General features: G+C 47.1%; 1 pseudogene; it reads left to right on the top strand.

The window, feature by feature from the left end:
• The first annotated feature begins 987 nt into the window (after positions 1-987).
• Positions 988-18,090, top strand: LOC142817485 (uncharacterized; annotated as a pseudogene).
• Positions 18,091-19,144: the final 1,054 nt, after the last annotated feature.

A 19,144-nucleotide genomic window follows, 5' to 3' on the forward strand; every position in this document is an offset into this window, starting at 1 on the left:
CTAAAGGTGCTTGAATTTCGCTGCAGCGATGTTGAACTTTTGCTTGAACTTGGCTTGGTGGACCCCGGTATATAACTCTTTCGTATTAAAAAAGCAATAATATGTATTGTTAAGCTGCGAACTCGCTCCTCGGGTCTGAAACATGCTGACTGCAGCCTGCAGAGGACTGTCTTCGTCCCGTATTTCTTTTTTTTTCATTTTCCTAATAAGTGTAATCATGAGCTCCACATACATGGCCGGCCTCAAGCATTCTTTTCGTGACGCAGTCCATTAGGCCATCACACGTTGAATAATGGTCGTAGAACGAAAACTCTTCATTCAAGAATTGGCGTCGATTTCATTCATTACGAAGATAGGTATCGTTATTTCTCGAACCCTGACTCTAAATACCCTTCGTAAATTAGACACATATGTGATATGGGGAAACCGCTCTTTCAAAAGGCAACTATAGCTGTCATATTGTTCAAACGCACCCACCGATCTCCTCGCCCACTAGTTCACACTGCGCCTGCCCTTGCAGTACTCAATGTAGTGTCTTCAGCTCGCTGGCTGAGGTGAGTTTGACACCGCTGCTTTACACAAACGTCTTTCCTTAATATGTAGACTAAACTTGGTATTGCAACGAGATGCAATACTCTCGCCATAAATTATTTTCGTAAACAACACTTCGACGATACTCTCCAAAATTCGGAAGGATTCCCACGCGATAAAAAAAAGAGATTTCCTCCAAGAGAATCTAGCAGCAGACTGTTTTCAGTTCAACAAATCTGTACTATTTTTTAAATACATTTGAGATGGTAGCTGAAATGACTTGGACGTTTCACGTAGAATAACCCAGATGTCATTGTTTTTTATTTAAGTATACATCCTTTACTTGCAGGTACCGCTTCACATGCAGCTCTGTTGGCCAGAATAAACGCTCTGGAACGACAGCTGACTATTGCGAAGACTAAGGCGAGGGTGAAAGAGCGGGAGCACAAGAAACCTATGCTTCACCTGTCTTCGTACATAAATGAAGACCAGTTCACCAGCTTGCATCGTTCACCAAGAGGCACAGTGTGGTCCAAGGAAACATTGACCAAAGCACTGAAGATTCGCCTATCCTGCGGCTCGAGGGGCTATGATATGGTCAAGGAGCTCGGCCAGCCATTGCCTTCACAGCGTACACTTCAACGTCACATCGAGCACTGCAAGTTTCGTCCAGGGCTGCTGGTGGACATTATGGACTCTGTCGCTGTTAAGGTAATCGTAACGAATTTGCCCATTTTGCAGCACTATGGAAGTTCCGATATTTTAAATTTTTGTTTGTATTTTCTGTACTTATGCTGGCATGCCTCATAATACAATCACGGTGTTCCCGAAAAATGGTTAGCACTTCATGGTTGCCTGAATGGAAGTTTGATAGCATAGAGTTGTCATTTTAGCTGCAACTCATCTAATAACAACCTAGGCCTTGCAGGACACTACAATACAATCTAAGCCATCAAACATCCATTTGATAGTTGCCTGATCATGACAGGATGCAAGAGAGTTTTGTGATAGGAAGCTTATAGTTTATAGTGTAAGGTAGCGCGAGATATTGGCCAGATAAAGTGTGTTGTTATATAAAATAACGAAAGTGTTCATTGCACGTTCTGGTTGTGACAAGTGCACCGAATCGGTGCGCTGCGCCAAAACCACGAATCATCACTGATTGACTGAACATACATATTCCTGACGACGCTCTTGCGCATTGCAAGCTCCCAGTGGTATCTTTCGACGGCTCATGTGTTTGTGTCATGATAAGCAGTTATTTCATTACATTGGTCGACCTCATTCAAATGAATGCTTGGTTGGGCAGTGCTTTTATGGAGGTGACCTTAACGTTAACGGAATGATTACCTTTGACTGTGGGGCTGTTTACGTTATGGCACCTTATTGCAGCCTAGTTGTGCGACGTAATGTACTTAAACACTAACACTTCTTTGATTTCCTGTCTAATCTTTCATGTTAGTTATTCGTATCTTCCAATCATGCGCAGGTCAACTGCATGACAGAGTACGAGCGCCATGCGTGCCTCATGATGGATGAGATGCAGATCACCCCAAGCCTCATATATGATCCTTCGGCTGACGCAGTACTGGGCAGACCTACGATTCCCTTGGCGGATGGCAGCCTCCCTGCAGACACCTTGGCTACCCATGGCATCGTATTTATGCTGGGTGGTGTTACTACCAGGTGGAAGCAGGTCATTGGGTACCATTTGACTGGAAATTGTTTTCATGCACTCTCTGTCAAGCAAGAACTCTTGAAAATGATAAGAGCATGTGAAGACATTGGCCTTAAAATAGATGCTGTTGTTTCAGTTATGGGTGGTGGCAATCAGGCTCTATGGAGGTTATTTTTTGTCAGAGTCGGCAAGCACAGTCGGCAAGCACAGTCGGCCAAATTGCAGTGCTACACACCCCTGCGATTCGAATCGGAAGCTATGGTTTATAGCAGATGCCCCTCACCTGTTGAAAAATCTGCGCAATCAGCTCACCAGGGGCCAAACTTTGTATCTTCCTGATGACATTGTTGTAAAAGCTGGTCTCTCCACAAATGCGGTTCTCATTGAACCAATAAAAAAACTCATTGAAATTGACAGTAAAGGAGACTTCAAATTGGCTCCGCACCTCAAACAAACTTGTGTTGACCCTGGTCATTACGAAAAATGAAGGTGGGCCCTGCTTACAGTCTTTTCAATGTGGATGCTGGGGCTGCACTGCGCATCCTTGTTGAGAAGGGCATGCTAGAGAAGTCCGCGCTTGCCACTGCTTGGTTTATTGAAACTGTGGCCAAGTGGACGAACAACCAAACTTGCCTTGAGTAAAGTTATTGAGACAGAGAGGCAGGCAAGTATTGACTTTCCCAAGAGTTTTGTTGTACTTTTTGAAGGGCTCTCTATCGGCACCGTCAAAAATGCCTCATGGAAGCCTGTGCAGACAGGGGCTATTCTCAGTACGCTCTCTGTACTTGAGCTGCAGGAGTATTTCCTATCATTTTGCAAATTACGCTTTCTGTTCCTTAGCAGATTTTGTCAAGATGCGCTGGAAAATTTCTTTTCTACTCTTAGAGCTAAACATCCGATTCCCAGGTTATATAAACTTAAGTGCGCGTTGCGTTCCGCAACGCTAGCACAGTTTCTACACGCTAGTGCTGATGGCAGCTACACTAAGGACGGTGGCTTTTTACTTGCTGGTTTGAGCTCAGACAATGAAGACAGCACCACACAAGCAGATTTAATTCCTGCTGACATTCATGACATGAATATGTTAAAGCACGAGTCATTTTTGTACTTCGCATGGTATGTTGTTCACAGTGCTAAGAAGTTAGTAAAAGACTGTGATGCTTGTGTAAGTGCCATGACAGGGAACAAAGACGTTCCGCGACTCACACAGCTGAAATCGTACAAAGCGAAGTTAGCGTTGTGTGTAGCTTCTGAAGCAGTTGTAGAAGTTCTAAAGGTAGCGGAGTCTCACTTTCAAAAAAATAAAGAGCAGCATATCCATAATCATTTTCCTGTATCAGCCACCAAAATTGCTGTTAAAGGTGCGATATCGTGTAATACTTTGTTTCCACACTGTCATAATGTATTGGAGGCTATTCTTTCCGTGTTCTTCTCCGCAAGGATGCACATACAAGTAAGGAAAGAGAAATTGGCTCTAAGTGTGCAAATCGACAATAAATGTGGAAGTAAAAGTGTAGGAATGAGAGCTGCAGTGGCCAACCTTCCTTAAAAAATAGCAGTGTAGAAAGCGCCCTTGCAGCCAATGTGGCGTGCGTGCCAGGAGAGCTCCTTGCAGAACGCATTTTTATTCTATCTAGCTGCCTGCGCACCTTCAATAGCCTTGTCAAAATCTTCCCATCTTGCACGTCGTGCGTGCTTGAGAAACTGAAGTACCAAGAGTCATACTGTCCGAGTTCCTTAATGCTGCCATTGTCAACTTGTTGACAACATCCTGACTAGATTTACATTCCTTAAAAAATTTTGTGCTGCCTAGGTTCACAGCACTATCCCACGTGTACCATGCCATTCAAGTAAGCGCAAGTATAAGGACCAAAGCACAACCTGTTTTGGTATGTGATTGCTGTATTTTTCATCGTTTTAGAACATGCTTCCGGCACGGGACAACTCTTAAAGGTATCCCTCTGTAGTTTACAATGTAACATGACAGCAAGTCACATTGATGAGCGCGATAGAAATAACCTGTACCTTTCCGTCTTCTGCCATGGATGCAGTCATGTACAATGCGAAAATTTTTCGTGCAATGTTTTCATGTACTCATTGCATCCTCTTCAAAACACACATATACACACAATGCCCAATTTACCTTCCTATAAGCTCGCACGACAAATGAACGAGAGGCACCTTAGGAACATCTCTTTATACAAGGTAATGTTTCATTTCATTTGCACTATGAAGGCATTAACATCCCTTGTGCAAATCGTAAGTGCAAAGTGTGAATTGAGTACTTGTTCAAACAGTCTAGTTACTCCTCCAAGCAATGATGAACATGCCTGTCTCTTATCTGTTATGTAACGTACGACCAAGGTTTTGCGGTAATGTGTGGATATATAAACTGTACTGCTACGTTTATGCCACAGGGCACTTGTATAGCTAGTGAAAACGGTAGCTAACTGTTACAATGCAACTTCCCGTCACTTTGGAATTATCAGTTTTTTTCCAAACGTTACTTCACCATACTGTCCTCTAGGCATACGCACAACGTGGCAACAACTTATCTGCAGTTTACATACAGCGTTGAAGTGTTCCTGCCATGCAGACATTCGTGTATAAGTTTGTGGAAATTGTTACTCCAGTGTTTTACGAGACATCTCAAATCCCACAGGTCATTTTTCAAGCATTATTGAATGCGCCTTTCACTAGTACGTCATGTGACATCACAAACTGTATTGTAACACGTCTGGATGTAGTGTGCATTGTTTAACTTTCATGATCCCATGCTCTTTCTGTTATTCATGAGGATTTGTGTACTCGTCTACGTAAGGTTACCACACCTTATACTGGCACTCTCTTAGGTAGCGCAAATGACTCGCACATACGGCCATCAGCACAGTGCACCGTTAGAGTTTTCATTGATGGGATCCGGCATCATATTCAGTTTGCCGTGCTGGATTCTTGTGCTTTTATGCTTATTTTAGGATGGGACTTTCTTTCTGATGCTGCTGCTTCCATCTCTTGTCGACAACGACTCATACATATGCGAGAGACGGATGATATTTCTCCGAAATTATCACGTGACCGGCTACGAACAGCCAATGACTTCCTTGTGCCACCTAACCACGAGCATGTTATCACGGTTATGTCTGACTCCATTGACCACGGTGACGTCCTAGTCAGTCCATCAGCCCGTTGTCTATCCAGAGGGATTGCACTTTTATCAAGTCTTGTCCGCTTCTCCAACGGCACCGCATTTCTCGCAGTACTGAATATCACCAATAAGCCGATTCTGCTGACCAAGGGCACTGTTGTAGTTTCCAGCGTGCACACACAACCTATCTCTGTAGTGGCTTCGGATACCAGTCTGGTGGAATCACGTTCAATACCAACAGATGCTCCATCCACTACGGCTCTCGTCAATACCATCAGCACGGATCTCACTCCCCTGCAAGCAGACGAACTACTGGCGTTGTTGTCTAAGCATAAACTTTCTTTCGACATACATTCCACTGCTCTGAGCCAGACTTCTGCGGTGGCTCATCGCATACACACCGACGGAACTTCTATTGTCCGTCGTCGACCATACCATGTTTCTTCCAGCGAAAGCGAGATCATCGACGAGCACGTTGCTGATATGCTCAAGCAAAACATCATCCGCCCCTCCTCAAGCCCTTGGTCGTCACCTGTCGTTCTCATAAGAAAACAAGACGGTTCGGTGCGATTCTGGGTTGACTACCGCGCATTAAACAAAGTAACCAGAAAAGACTTATATCCCTTGCCTCGCATTGATGATGCCTTAGATTCCTTACAAGGAGCGAAATAGTTTTCAAGCCTTGACCTGCGCTCCGGTTATTGGCAAATTCAAATGCACGAGAATGACAAGAAAAAAACTGTCGTTGCCTCACCCGATGGGCTTTACGAATTTAACGTCATGCCTTTCGGCCTCTGCAATGTGCCAGCAATGTTTGAACGACTGATAGACACTGTATTGCGGGGCCTTAAGTGGAAAACATGCTTATGTTACCTTGACAACATCGTCATATTTTCTTCAACATTCGAACAGTACTTGCAGCGCCTGGATGAAGTTCTGACGTGTCTCGCAGCTGCTGGCCTTCAGCTCAACACCAAGAAGTGCCACTTTGCTAGCAAAAGTATTAAAGTACTCAGACATCTCGTCAGCAAAGATGGAATCCGGCCTGATCCCGACAAGATTACCGCCCTTCTTCACTTCCCGGTGCCTCAACGCGTCAAAGAGCTCCGAAGCTTTCTTGGCCTTGCGTCTTACTTCCGGCGCTTTATATGAGACTTCGCCACCATTGCTGCGCCACTTCACCAACTTCTTTCTTCGGGAGCATCATACGTATGGTCGGACGAATGCCAAATGGCTTTTGACACCTTGAAACGTGCCCTCACGTCTGAGCCTGTGCTTTGTCATTTCGATAACGCAACACGCATTCTCCTCCATACTGATGCCAGCGGACATGGATTGGCGCTGTACTTCTGCAACGAACAGAGCGTTATGACGAACGTGTGATTGCATACGCAAGTTGCACCCTCACAGCAGCAGATGAAAACTATACCATCACCGAGCAGGAGTGTCTCGCCGTTGTCTGGGCCATCCAGAAGTTTCGACCATATCTTCACGGCCGCCACTTTACCGTCGTCACTGACCACCACGCTTTGTGCTGGCTGTCGATGTTGAAGAATTTGTCTGGACGTCTCGGTCGCTGGATACTTCGTCTTCAAGAATACGAGTTTGGCGTTATTTACGAATCCGGCAAGAAACACAACGATGCCAATGCCCTTAGCCGCTGTCCTTTACAATCCTCATCAGGCACTCCTGGCCTGTCGCCAACTGTGAGTGAACCCATCAAAGTGTCTCCGTCAGTTCATTCACTCGCCGCTGTCGATTTTCTTTCTACCTTCAACAACGACACGTTTGCATCACACCAACGCCGTGACACTCACTGCCACTCTATAATGCAGCGCCTTCAAGGCTCCTTTTGTCCTCCCAACGCTCGCGCCCATCGACAGCTGCAGAACTTCAAGACTGAAAACTCAATCTTTTACCGCTTTGTCTTCCACACTGAAAGACAGCGCTGGGTTCCTGTTCTCTAAGGGCGCTGATTTTGGAGGCATTTCACGATGACCCCAAGGCTGGTCAACTCGGTTTTCAAAAAACCTATGAACGCATCCGCAGTCGTTTTGCCTGGCCTGGCATTTACAACTACGTAGTGCGATATGTTGCGTCATGCTCGCTATGCCAACGTTGCAAGCGACCCACTTCCTCCCTGGCCGGTCTTCTACAACCTCTTCCGTGTCCTGACGCTCCCTTCGATGTCATTGGCATTGATATCTGCGGATCGCTACCAATATCAGCTGGCGGCAAGCGCTGGATTGTCACAGCAGTTGACCACTTAACAAGGTACGCCGAAACAGCTGCACTTCCTTCAGGATCAGCAGAGGAGACTGCCACGTTTTTTCTGGAGGCAATCTTTCTAAGACATGGTGCACCACCCATCTTATTGAGCGATCGCGGTAAGGCGTTTCTCTCGAAACTACTCGAACAAGTCCTCCACGCATGTAATACGATTCGTAAGACGACATCCAGCTACCATCTCCAGACTAACGGCCTCACAGAGCGCTTCCATCGAACTTTGAGCGACATGATATCTATGTATATCAACGCCGACCACACCAACTGGGATATCATCCTGCCATTCGTGACCTTTGCGTACAATACCGCTACGCAGCGCACCACGGGCTATTCCCCATTCTTTCTCGTCTATGGCCGTCAACCAACATCTCCGCTCGACATCTCCTTTTTCGACGTCCCTGTGAACTCGTCATTGTCATCGAGGGAGCACTTAATCTCTCGCCTGGCCGATTGTCGCCGACGCGCCCACCTCAATACACAGGCAAGCCAACAAGAGCGGAAGACTCGCTACGATAGCGTCCACCGCGTAGTTCACTTCAGTACTGGAGATGAAGTACTTTGTGGACCCCAACGCGGGTTCCCGGCCTGTGTGATAAGTTTCACTCACGTTTCATCGGCCCCTACGCTATAGTCGAGCAGACGTCTGCTGTTAACTATCGAGTAACCCCTATTGTCATGCCTCCCGACGGCCGTTTTCGTGGTACGGAGGTTGTTCACGTGTCGCGCTTAAAACCATTCGTGCGCCGTACACCACCATCATAAACAGTGGCCTAATTGGCCGCTTCTGCGCGCGGGGAAAATTAGTGGAAGCACAATATTGACAACGTTTGACCTTCATCTTCTTTATTTGTATATAATCATCATCACAAAAAACGTCGTCTTCATTTGAAGGGTTGATCAGGTGATTTGGCCTAATAAACGCCGTCGAGACTCCAACGCTGCTACTGTCTTACAATATATGTGTGTTCAGAAAAAGTTTATTCTATCGTGGGATGCAACAAACCTATCAAATGAGCGTATGTGTTTAGAAATATTTTATTTACACTATGTACAAAAAACAAAAGTTTCATAAAATTCCCGTAATGGGCACATATACTTCGGCAGATCTGTGTACCACAAATAACGTCAGCTACGTTGAAAGAAAGACAGCGTTGCTCTAATATACGTGACAATGTTGGCATACGTGTACACAAGAACTCATGCGATATCATGATACAATGAACGGTGTAACGATACAATAGATGCAATGAAACACAACTGCTTACAAACGAAATCATGAATAACTACTGAACGAGTGCTGCTTAACACCAAGTTGGTGGAAAAATGAGTATTACCTTATCGTGTTCAAGATTCACGAACGGACACGATCAATGCCGAAGAAACTCGTGCTCCCCGAGGAAGAAAAGCTCCTCAGAGAGGAACGCGAGTATCTCTCGTGTCATTCTCGCCAGTATTGGCCACAAAGCACGCCGGCGGCGATTGGCAGTTACGGGCCTCACATCCGTTTCTCCAAAGGCTGAACAGCCCCGCAACTATTAAAAGAGCGGAGAAATCGACCGTTGGACACGAAAGTTCGCACACCCTGTCCCCGAAAACCAGCGTTCACCGCACGCCAAAAAGGGCGGGATACTACATACTCAATCATCGCATGTAGATTGGTCTCGACCATGACGCAATTGGGGCAAGTGGAAGTGTGAACCACCTGCCACCGCTGCAACCAATCTCGCATAGGGAGCAAGCCCCAGCCTAACCACCAGACAATGTCTTTGAGATGCCCTGGCAACACCGCTGCAGATATTGGTTTCCAAGCGCGGCTCATCATAGATTGACGATGCTGGGCACCAAGGGCGGCTCATTGATAAGGGCAGCCATTGTGTCCACCACTTTAGAATCATCTACCTCTATCTCTGGGCACGCAACTTCCAAACGTCGGTGAAATTCCAGAAGGGCTCGATATAAAGGTAGTATTTCAGTTGATTGGGGACCTTGGTTAATTTGGCTATCTGGCAAGAAGACGCGTAGTGATGGCCCCAGATGGTAGCGAGCCAGTGTCTGAGCAGGCGTGCCATCATTGGTTAGTATTCGCAAAAAAGTGTGGGGGCACAAGGTAGAAGTTGTGACGGAAAAGCCAGGGAATGCAAATCCGGGGAATCAAATTTACGTGTGTTTAGAGAAATTTATTCTCACAGACAGTGAACATCAATTACAATCCAACAGAACATTGCGACAGAACACAACATCCACAGACACACCAAAAGTTGTTACAAAAAGGCACCTAATGCTTTACTTCATGACTGTTGATTAAGCAAAAAGGAAAGCAGATCTACCCTAAGTAGTCGTAGAAAGCCTCCATACAAAGCCTAACTATATCTAAACTTTCGCCTGCCTATCAAAAAAAAGTTTCATTTGCAATTTGCCCAATACGCGGACAACAAAAGTAAAGTGAGTTTCCGTTTTATTCTTTAAGCAAACCACTACAAGATAAAGAAAACGTTCGAATGGTGATGATAAAATAACCGCTACAAATTTGTGTTCAAACGAGGGGCCGGATCTGGCTAAAGATGCACTAATAGTCTTATGAATAAATAAATAATAAATAATAATGTAAAATTGACTCTGAATCAAATGTTGGTGTTTGAAGCGGTTTTTTCAAACCTTCTCAGAGATGTACCTAACGATGCGTAAGCGTAGAACTTTATTGTAGCTTGCAGCTTTCGTTGTAGCGTTGTTTACGTTATTTATTTTGCCTGCTTTCAAGTGTTTGTCAGCGCCTGTAAGGGTTCTATAGTGGCCACATCCCGAGACCCCCGAAACTCAAATGTGGCACTAAATTTCCACATATTATGCATTTCATTCGTACTTGATAATGCCGTCTTTACACCTTGACCTTGAGAGGGCTTTCAAATGCGCAATCATATCTACGCCAACTCAACGTGAAACAGTCCGCCCTTTGTGGTGCGAGATGGCCATCTCTATAAAGAAAAAAAGGTATAACAGAAAATAATTTTTTAGCGGTGCTTAGATGGAATCCTGGATTCAAACCTCATTTCATGCTCTGCGGAAGAAAGAGAGATGTTCATGAAAATGGAAAAAATAAAGGACGCTATTTTGTGCCCGTATCAAGACAGCTTTTTCGTTTTCGCTACACCCCAGCAGCACTCATGGTTCGACAACATTTCATACCTTGACGCCTTTCATACCACAGCGCCTGAATTTATGTATCGCTTAGCCTTACACAATACATTGACCATCGCTTCAATTATAGCTTGCAAATATAGTTACTACTTAACAAAGTAAATATCGTAAATCAAAGTAAAACGCAGTTGTGCTTTTTATCGTCGTTCCATTTTCTATTCAAGTAGCTAAAGTCCGGACTCTATTTGTTTGGACGGTGTAACTGTATATATGACATAGAAATCAAATTGGTTAATATTTTTTTTAAATATCATCAGCCGGGGTGATCTGCTTAGGTACAGTGGTTGCGGTGCTCAGATTTCCAGCTGGAGGTCGTGCATTCAATTCCTACCACGGTGGTCCATAGACCTAAACTTAGCCCATAGGCTTAAACTTAAGAACCTCGGTAAATAAACCCAACTGGTCGAATCATTTGGAGCCCTCTTTTCTGGCGTGCCTGACAATCAGATCAGGGTTATGTGACATGATATCGGAGAGATTAAGAATGAACGGGAAAAAAATCGGCGATTAATCGATTCAAAAAAGTTACACCATCTCCCTCTGAAGGGAACCATGTGTAGATGTGAAGCAGCGCACGCTAACGCTTACAGTGGCGGCGGCGTTGACACTGGCGCTCATCGCTGCGTTGCGCAGGAGAGAACCTGGGGAGGCGCAAAGCATGCAGTGACAGACCGGTGTTTTCTGCTGGAACATGCCAATCGCTGCTAATGGACAATGACAGATAGAAGACTCTGATTGGACACTGAGACCTGCAGTTCTCTTTTAGTTAACATGTATGCTGTGGATTTTCATTGTTAAACAACGCACGGGAGAAATATCCCCACGGCACTACTTTGGAGATCAAGATTCAGTGTCCATGTGTATGAAGTGACCAGTTAACGGTTGTTCAGCGTGGGCAGTTGGTTACATTTGGTTAGCGAGCTATCTCAGTGCAGTTTCAGTTTCCACTATGAGAGGCCCATGAGAGGGCTTCATGCTCTCTCACAGTAGAGTAAAAAGTGCTCGAAAATTGTTAACCATTTTTTCTACACTAAATATTACAGGGTAGGGTCCGAGTCGTCGTGAACTCGTTCACGGCGTAATTATTGTCAATACGACCTCATAAAGTGTGAAGTACTCGGGACAGCTTAATGCTCCCACGTAGTATAGTACCTGGTACCCTAAATCATTACCCACTCTTTCTAAAAAGAGCAAATGTTTATTTTTTGTACATACATAGCCTAAATAAAATTTTTCTAAACAGCATTTATTTCCGTACTGCGAGCATTTCTTGCAACTATCTGCGCATCTACCTTTGCCGCTTACGTTTGGGGGCTCTCGTGATTAGCTACTTAAGTTGGTATGAACCAAAATTAGTAAGGAAGGGTATGATAGTTTGACGAATATGGTGCCCTGGAAAAAACATGAATAATGTCACAATCCCATCGCGTACGTCATCAAAGAGTTCTTGCCAGACAGTGGTGCATACCCGCGGGTGCATATGTGCCACTGGTATGCTGGTATGGCCACAGGTGATTGACACTCCGCATCTACCCAGGAACGACGAGAAAACACATGGCCCCGCCACGGTGGTATAGTGGCTAAGGTACTCAGCTGCTGACCCACAGGTCGCGGGTTCGAATCCCGGCTGCGGCGGCTGCATTTTCGATGGAGGCGGAAATGTTGTAGGCCCGTGGGCTCAGATTTGGGTGCACGTTAAAGAACCCCAGGTGGTCGAAATTTATGGAGCCCTCCACTAAGACGTCTCTCGTAATCATATAGTGGTTTTGATACGTTAAACCCGACATATCAATCAATCAACGAAAACACACATGGCCAATTCCGACGCGTGAGCGTTAAGGGAAACCTGGAATCGGCAGCGCTGTCCCGATGAATGAAAATAATACATGTTAGGGACTTGCCAGGAATCGAACCCCAGCATTCTGCGGGGTAATCAAGAATTCTACCACAGAGCCACGCCAGGTCTCGGAACTACTTTTTCCTATGTAGGTGAAGGCTGCCGTGCTGGTTATCCAATTTTATAAACAATAAATATGTGTTCCTATGGTACAGCAGTAGCGTCAGGTTAGCTTCAATTGTAGTTAGATGCCATGCGCTGAAGTTGATTTATGTAGCAGCGTCCAGGGCTACCATACTCGCGAGCACCAGCTATTCATATCAGCTTATCGCTTCTGTTGTTGCTAATACTCATGTTACTGTTGGCATCATTGCGCAAGTGCAAACAACTAGTTATATAACAATCTGCAACTCTTCAACATATTTCTATGCGTGAAACATGTCATACATGTATGTGGCATCGTTTTATAGCGCGTCACTAAATAAAAATTGCAACAAAGTCACCTTTCCTCCGCATGCTTCGCATAACGTGGATTCGCAAAGTACTTGAGATCTACCGACTTTTTCAATTAAGGAACTCATTAGCAGACACTGCCTGCGTCGGCATTGCGAAGCGAAAGAGGGGGGAGCGTAGGAAAGAAGAGAGAGGGAGGGCATGAGCATGAGCAAAGGCTGTGTAAGCACCGCTGGGTGGAATGCCTAGAGGGGAGAGAGGAGGAAGTGACCATCGGCATCACGAGTTGAGACAGGGGGAGGGGCGCGCATGCGCTGTAAGGGTGCTCACGCCGCACACCGGACTGACCATAACAGCTTCGCATCTAAAATAACGCTCATCGATTTGGGTTCAATGATAAACAGTGGCTAAAGAGGTGAACCGTCACTTGATGAAAAAAGTTAATCGGCCATACCAAGAAACACATTAGCCAAGGCATAATAATTTTCATTGGAGGGGAACCGCATCTACTATTAGTGCTGTACTAGTTTTGTTAATGAGATAACTAAGTCTTGTTTTCAAGGCATTGAGTAGTGCGTTCTTTAATGATGAGCGTGCAGTGAATGTATTATCAACACACTTACAGGTGGAAGAACCGCGGCAGCGGCTGGAGGAGAAGAACAAGCTGATAGAGAAGAAGACTCAGCAGGCGCTAACAGCTACGCAGGAGCGCAACAACCTAAGCCAAGAACTGCAGGAGCTTAGAGACCACATGAATACCAAGGACCGAAAGATAAATGTGCTTCAAAGAAAGGTGGGTTTGCAAACGTTGTTATATCAATGCAGAAACAGCAAGATTTAACGATGACGCTTTTAGGTTGGTTGGCGCGTACCCACTCAAGGGAATCGGCGAAGAGTATCCGAGATAGCAGCAACGAGTTAGAAGCACTCTGATGCCTCTCCTTTATTAGAGTATTTCCGCAAACCTTCATGGATGTTTCGATTTATGTAATTATTTATGTAATGTAATGTATGTATTATGCAATGTATTTATGTAAGATATCACCATTCTGCCATCCCCATTATATCCGTCAGCCTGCGTATCTGCGTTATAGCAGTCATTACTTTCTTCACTATATACCTGGAACTACAGGTCACCACGTCATACTTGTTTTGATTTTGTTATGATGGAACGCTTCGTTGTTGTCCGATCTCAGCCTATGTGTGCAACAGTGAAGGAGTTGTGCGTATTTTAACGATGACTCTCAGACCATCATAGCTGTTATTGCTCTTTTTATTATTGCCCACTGCCTCTGCAAGAGCCTCATTGTTAGCCGCAAGTGTATATTTGGAAGACGCAGTCATGATTTTAATCAATGAGGATCTTATCCGCGCTGACTAGATGGATACTATGCGTGCTGAATAATAACTGATTTAACTTTCGCTGGGAGCTGGCCTTTTAGGCGCGTGTATAATCAGTCGTTAGCCAGTTAGGCGTTATTGCCATTAGCCGGTACAACAAAGTACTATCGGCGTCAAAGAAAGTCCGAACAGCCGCAAGCTTTAGCAATGGCATAGTGCACACCATGCACTCATCATCATTGACAGGTGGGCAGTACTCCGTTTTGGTAGCACTGCGCACGTCCATGGTCATTAGTGTAGGGCGCGCACTGTGCAATTGCTAATGTTTGACATCACTAATACATGCCCACTGCCCAAAGCTAAAAACTGCCCTCTGTATTCATATTTTTTGCAGAATTACATGGCTGTAACAATGCTGAGATGTTGAAACGAACCAATGCTGAAAACGAACCAATGCTGAAACGAACCATGCAGATCGAGAACCTGGAGGACCTGCTGAAGGAGAAGGACAACCAGGTGGATATGGCGCGTGCGCGGCTGTCGGCGATCCAGGCACACCACTCGACCTCGGAGGGCACCCTGTCCAGCCTGGAGGAGGCCATCGGCGACAAGGACAAGCGGATCGTACAGCTCCGTGAGCAGCGTGACCGCGCCGAGCAAGAACGCAACGAGGAGCGTGACCTGCACGAACGCCAGCTGGTCGAGTACCACATGAAGATGCACGCGCTGGAGAGCGAGATGGACAAGCTGCAGAGCCGTCTGGAGAAGACCAATGCCGAAAAGGAGCGTCTGGAGCCACGTCTCGAGAACTCCCAGTCCGAGTTAGGACAGGCGCGCGCCGAGCTGGACAAGATCCAGGCCGAGGTGAGCCGCTCGTCCGCCGACTGGGAGCGACTTCGCGGTGAGCACGCGCGACTGTCGATCGAGAATGACTGTTTTCGCGAGCACGTGGGCCGCCTCGAGCAGCCCACGGTGACATCATTGTCGTACCGGAGCGCCACCAGCGTACTGCCGCTGCAACAGCAGCAGCACGCGTCCGACGAGCGCACCCAAGAAAAACTCGACCGCGTACAGGCCGAGCTGCGCCGGGCGCAAGCTGAACTGAGGATGACGCAGGCTGAGCAGGAGCGGGCGCGCGGCGAGCAGGAGCAGTTGCAGGAGAAGCTGGAGCGCTCTCAAGGGGAAGTGTACCGGCTCAAGGCGAAGCTAGAGAACGCGCAGGCCGAGAGGGAGGCTCTGCAGGAGGAGTACGACCGCGTGCAGGGCATCGTTGCCCGAGGCCAGTCTGACAAGGACGCCGCTCTGGCTGAAGCGGAGACGCTTCGCGCCAAGCTAGAGCGGGTCCAGAGCGCTCTCACGAAGGCGCAGGTGTCGAAGGAGAAGACGCAAGTGACACTGGATCGGGCGCAGCTGGAGGCCGACAGGCTTCAGGAAAAGCTGGACAAGGCACTGGCCGAAACGAGGAGACTGGCAGCCGACCGCGAGCGCTGCCAGGACGAGGTTCAGGGCTTGCAAGGGCAGCTGGCACAGGCTCAACTGCAGGCTCAGCGGGCGCACAAGGAGAAAGATGCTCTGCAGTCAGAGCTGGAGCAGACCAGAGAGAAGGCCGATAGGGCACTGGCGTTGCAGCAGAGGCTGCATAAAGAACGTGACGCCGCCCAGGCTGAAACGGATGCACTGAGAGACCGTCTTGACTTACTATCGAGTCAACTAGCCAAAGCACACAAGGAGCGGGAGGACGTCCAAGCAGAGTTTGAAGTGATGCGTGACACGCATGACAAGGCGGCTCTCCAAGCGGAGCGGGGACGAGCCGAGGCCGACGCAGCACAGGCCGAGTTGCGGGCAGCGCGCGACCGCGCCGACAAACTCCAGCTGCAGCTGCAGAAGGCCCAGGAAGAGAGAGAATTGTGCAGACTGGAACAAGAAAAGCTCCGTGAAAAGCTTGACAGAGCTCAAGCGGAAAGCTTAAAAGCTCAGACCCGCTTGGACCAAGGCCAGGCCGAGGCTGACCGCTTGGCCTTGGAATTGGACAAGTGTACTGTCCTGCTGGCAAAGACCAAGGAAGATCACAAACGTTCTCAAGAAGAGTTTGAAGGCTTGTAGGATCTGTATGCGAGAACAAACGCTCAGCTGGCCAAAACCAAGGAGGCCGAAGAGAAGACGCGACAGGACCTCGATCGCTGTCAAGTTGAGCTGGAAGTTGCCCGCGATCGTTTGGATAAGGCACAGCTGGAGGCGCGCCGTCTTCAAGCCGAGCGCGATCGGCTGCAAGCCGAGGTAGACCGCATGTCTCTAGATATGGACCGCATCCAAACGCAAATGGGGAAGACGCAGACACACCACGAGAAGTCGCAGGAAGAACTGGCGCGAATGCAAGTGGAGTTGGAAAAGTTGTACGAAAAACTGGATAGGGCACAGACCGAGCTTCGCAAGACACAGAACGAGAAAGATCGCCTTCAATCAGAGAAAGAGAGCCAGCAGGCTGAACTGGAACGCTACCAGGCACAAATGGCCAAGTACCACAATGTTGACAAGTCTCAAGCCGACTTCGAACGGCTGCGTATCGACGTTGAAAAGATGCGTGACAAGTACGAAAAGACGCTCGGTGAACTCAACAAGACAAGCGAGGAATGTGCCAAGCTCAAGACCGAGCTGGACCGAACGCGGTCAGAAAAAGGCGTTACGCAAGAAGAACGACAGGCGCACGCCAATGAAATCGAACGGCTTTACATTGAGGTTGAAAAGGCGAAGGACAAGTACGAAGGCGCCAAGCTCGAGGTCAAGAAACTTCAGGATGTACGCACACAGCAACAAGCCGAAAACGAGCGGTTGCGCAGAGCACTGGAAGCCACACAGGCAGAACTCAAAAAGTCCACCGCGACAGCGGATGATCGGCAACGCCAGGAGATTGAGAAGTTAACAGCCGAATGTCAAAGGCTTCGCGAGAGGGCTGACCGTGCAATCCAAGAGAGGGGCTCCCTGCTTACTGAGCTGAACAAGGCTCAGGCGACTCTGAATACGCTGCACGAGGCTAGTGAAGGAGACCGGCAGAAGATCACATCTGAAGTTGAGCGTCTCAGACACCTTTTGGGTCGCTCCGAGGAAGACCTCCAGAAGACAGTTGCCGAGAACAGCAGATTACAGATGGAAGTGGAACGATTAAAACAGGACGTTGAGGACGCCGAGCGCTACATCTCAAGCGTGCAAAAGAGCTCTCAAAAGGACCAAAACCAACAGGAAAGTCTTTAAGCGGAAATGATACGACTTCAGGGCACCCTGGAAAAGGTACAGGAGGAACTTCGGAAGACTTCGCAGGAACGAAACAGACTTCAGATTGAGGTGCAGGAGTTGGTTGGTGAACTGGAGCGACGAAGTGGTGCGGACAACGCTGCGCGGGCTCCGGAGGATGCGAGGATACGGGGCGAGATCGAGAAACAGCAGCAAGAAGTGCAGCACCTGCACAAGGAACTCAAGAGGAGCACTCAGCAGATGCAGAAGCTCGAGGCCGAGAACAAGGAGCTCAGAGCCAAACTGGAGAGGGCACTAGACTCGGCCGCTCACGCGCAAAAGCAGTCAGAAGAGACGCAGGCCGAGGCTGTGTTTATATGTGTTTATATGGCATAAAACAAGCACGAACCATTTGACGTAATTTGAATGCCTAAACGCGAGTGCTTCCCCATACCCTCCTTCGAGGGGCACGATGTGCTTGGAAAAGTGTTTCCCGTATACTCAATTTGTTTTGTGTGGCTCATTCAAGTTTTCACAGCCTCACTTCTATAGTGTTAGTAAAAGCTGAACCAGTAGCAATTATGTGCATATGCAAAGGAACAAGCAGGATTTCGAACAGGCTACTCAACAATCGACCACATTCATACTATCAATCAGGTAATAGAGAAATGCTCAGAGAATAACCAACCACTATACATAGCCTTCAAAGATTACGAGAAGGCGTTTGATTCAGTAGAAATATCAGCCGTCATGCAGACACTGCGAAATCAGGGTGTCGATGAAGTATATATAAACATCCTGGAAGAAATCTACAGGGGATCAACTGCTACCATAGTGCTTCATAAAGAAAGCAACAGAATACCAATCAAGAAGGGTGTAAGGCAGGGGGACACAATCTCCCCAATGCTATTCACCGCGTGCTTACAGGAGGCTTTCAGAAGCCTAGAATGAGAACAGTTAGGGATAAGAGTTAATGGAGAGTACTTTAGTAACCTGCGCTTCGCCGATGACATTGCATTGCTGAGTAACTCAGGGGACGAATTGCAACTCATGATTACAGAGTTAGACAAGGAGAGCAGAAAGGTAGGTCTTAAAATGAATCTGCAGAAAACGAAAGTAATGTACAACAACCTCGGAAAAGAGCAACGCTTCGAGATAGGTAATAGTGCACTTCAAGTTGTAAAAGACTATGTCTACTTAGGGCAGGTAATAACCGCGGAGCCGAAACAGAAGATTGAAGTAACTAAATAAATAGGAATGGGGTGGAGCACATTTGGCAGGCACTCTCAAATTATGACAGGTAGATTGCCACTATCCCTCAAGAGGAAGGTATATAACAGCTGTATCTTGCTGGTACTTAGCTACGGAGCAGAAACCTGGAGACTTGCAAAGAGGGTTCAGCTTAACTTGAGGACAACGCAGCGAGCAACGGAAAGAAAAATGGTAGGTG

The sequence above is a fragment of the Rhipicephalus microplus genome, chromosome 5 (genome assembly GCF_043290135.1).
Source record: "Rhipicephalus microplus isolate Deutch F79 chromosome 5, USDA_Rmic, whole genome shotgun sequence".
In the NCBI taxonomy this organism is placed as follows: domain Eukaryota; kingdom Metazoa; phylum Arthropoda; class Arachnida; order Ixodida; family Ixodidae; genus Rhipicephalus; species Rhipicephalus microplus.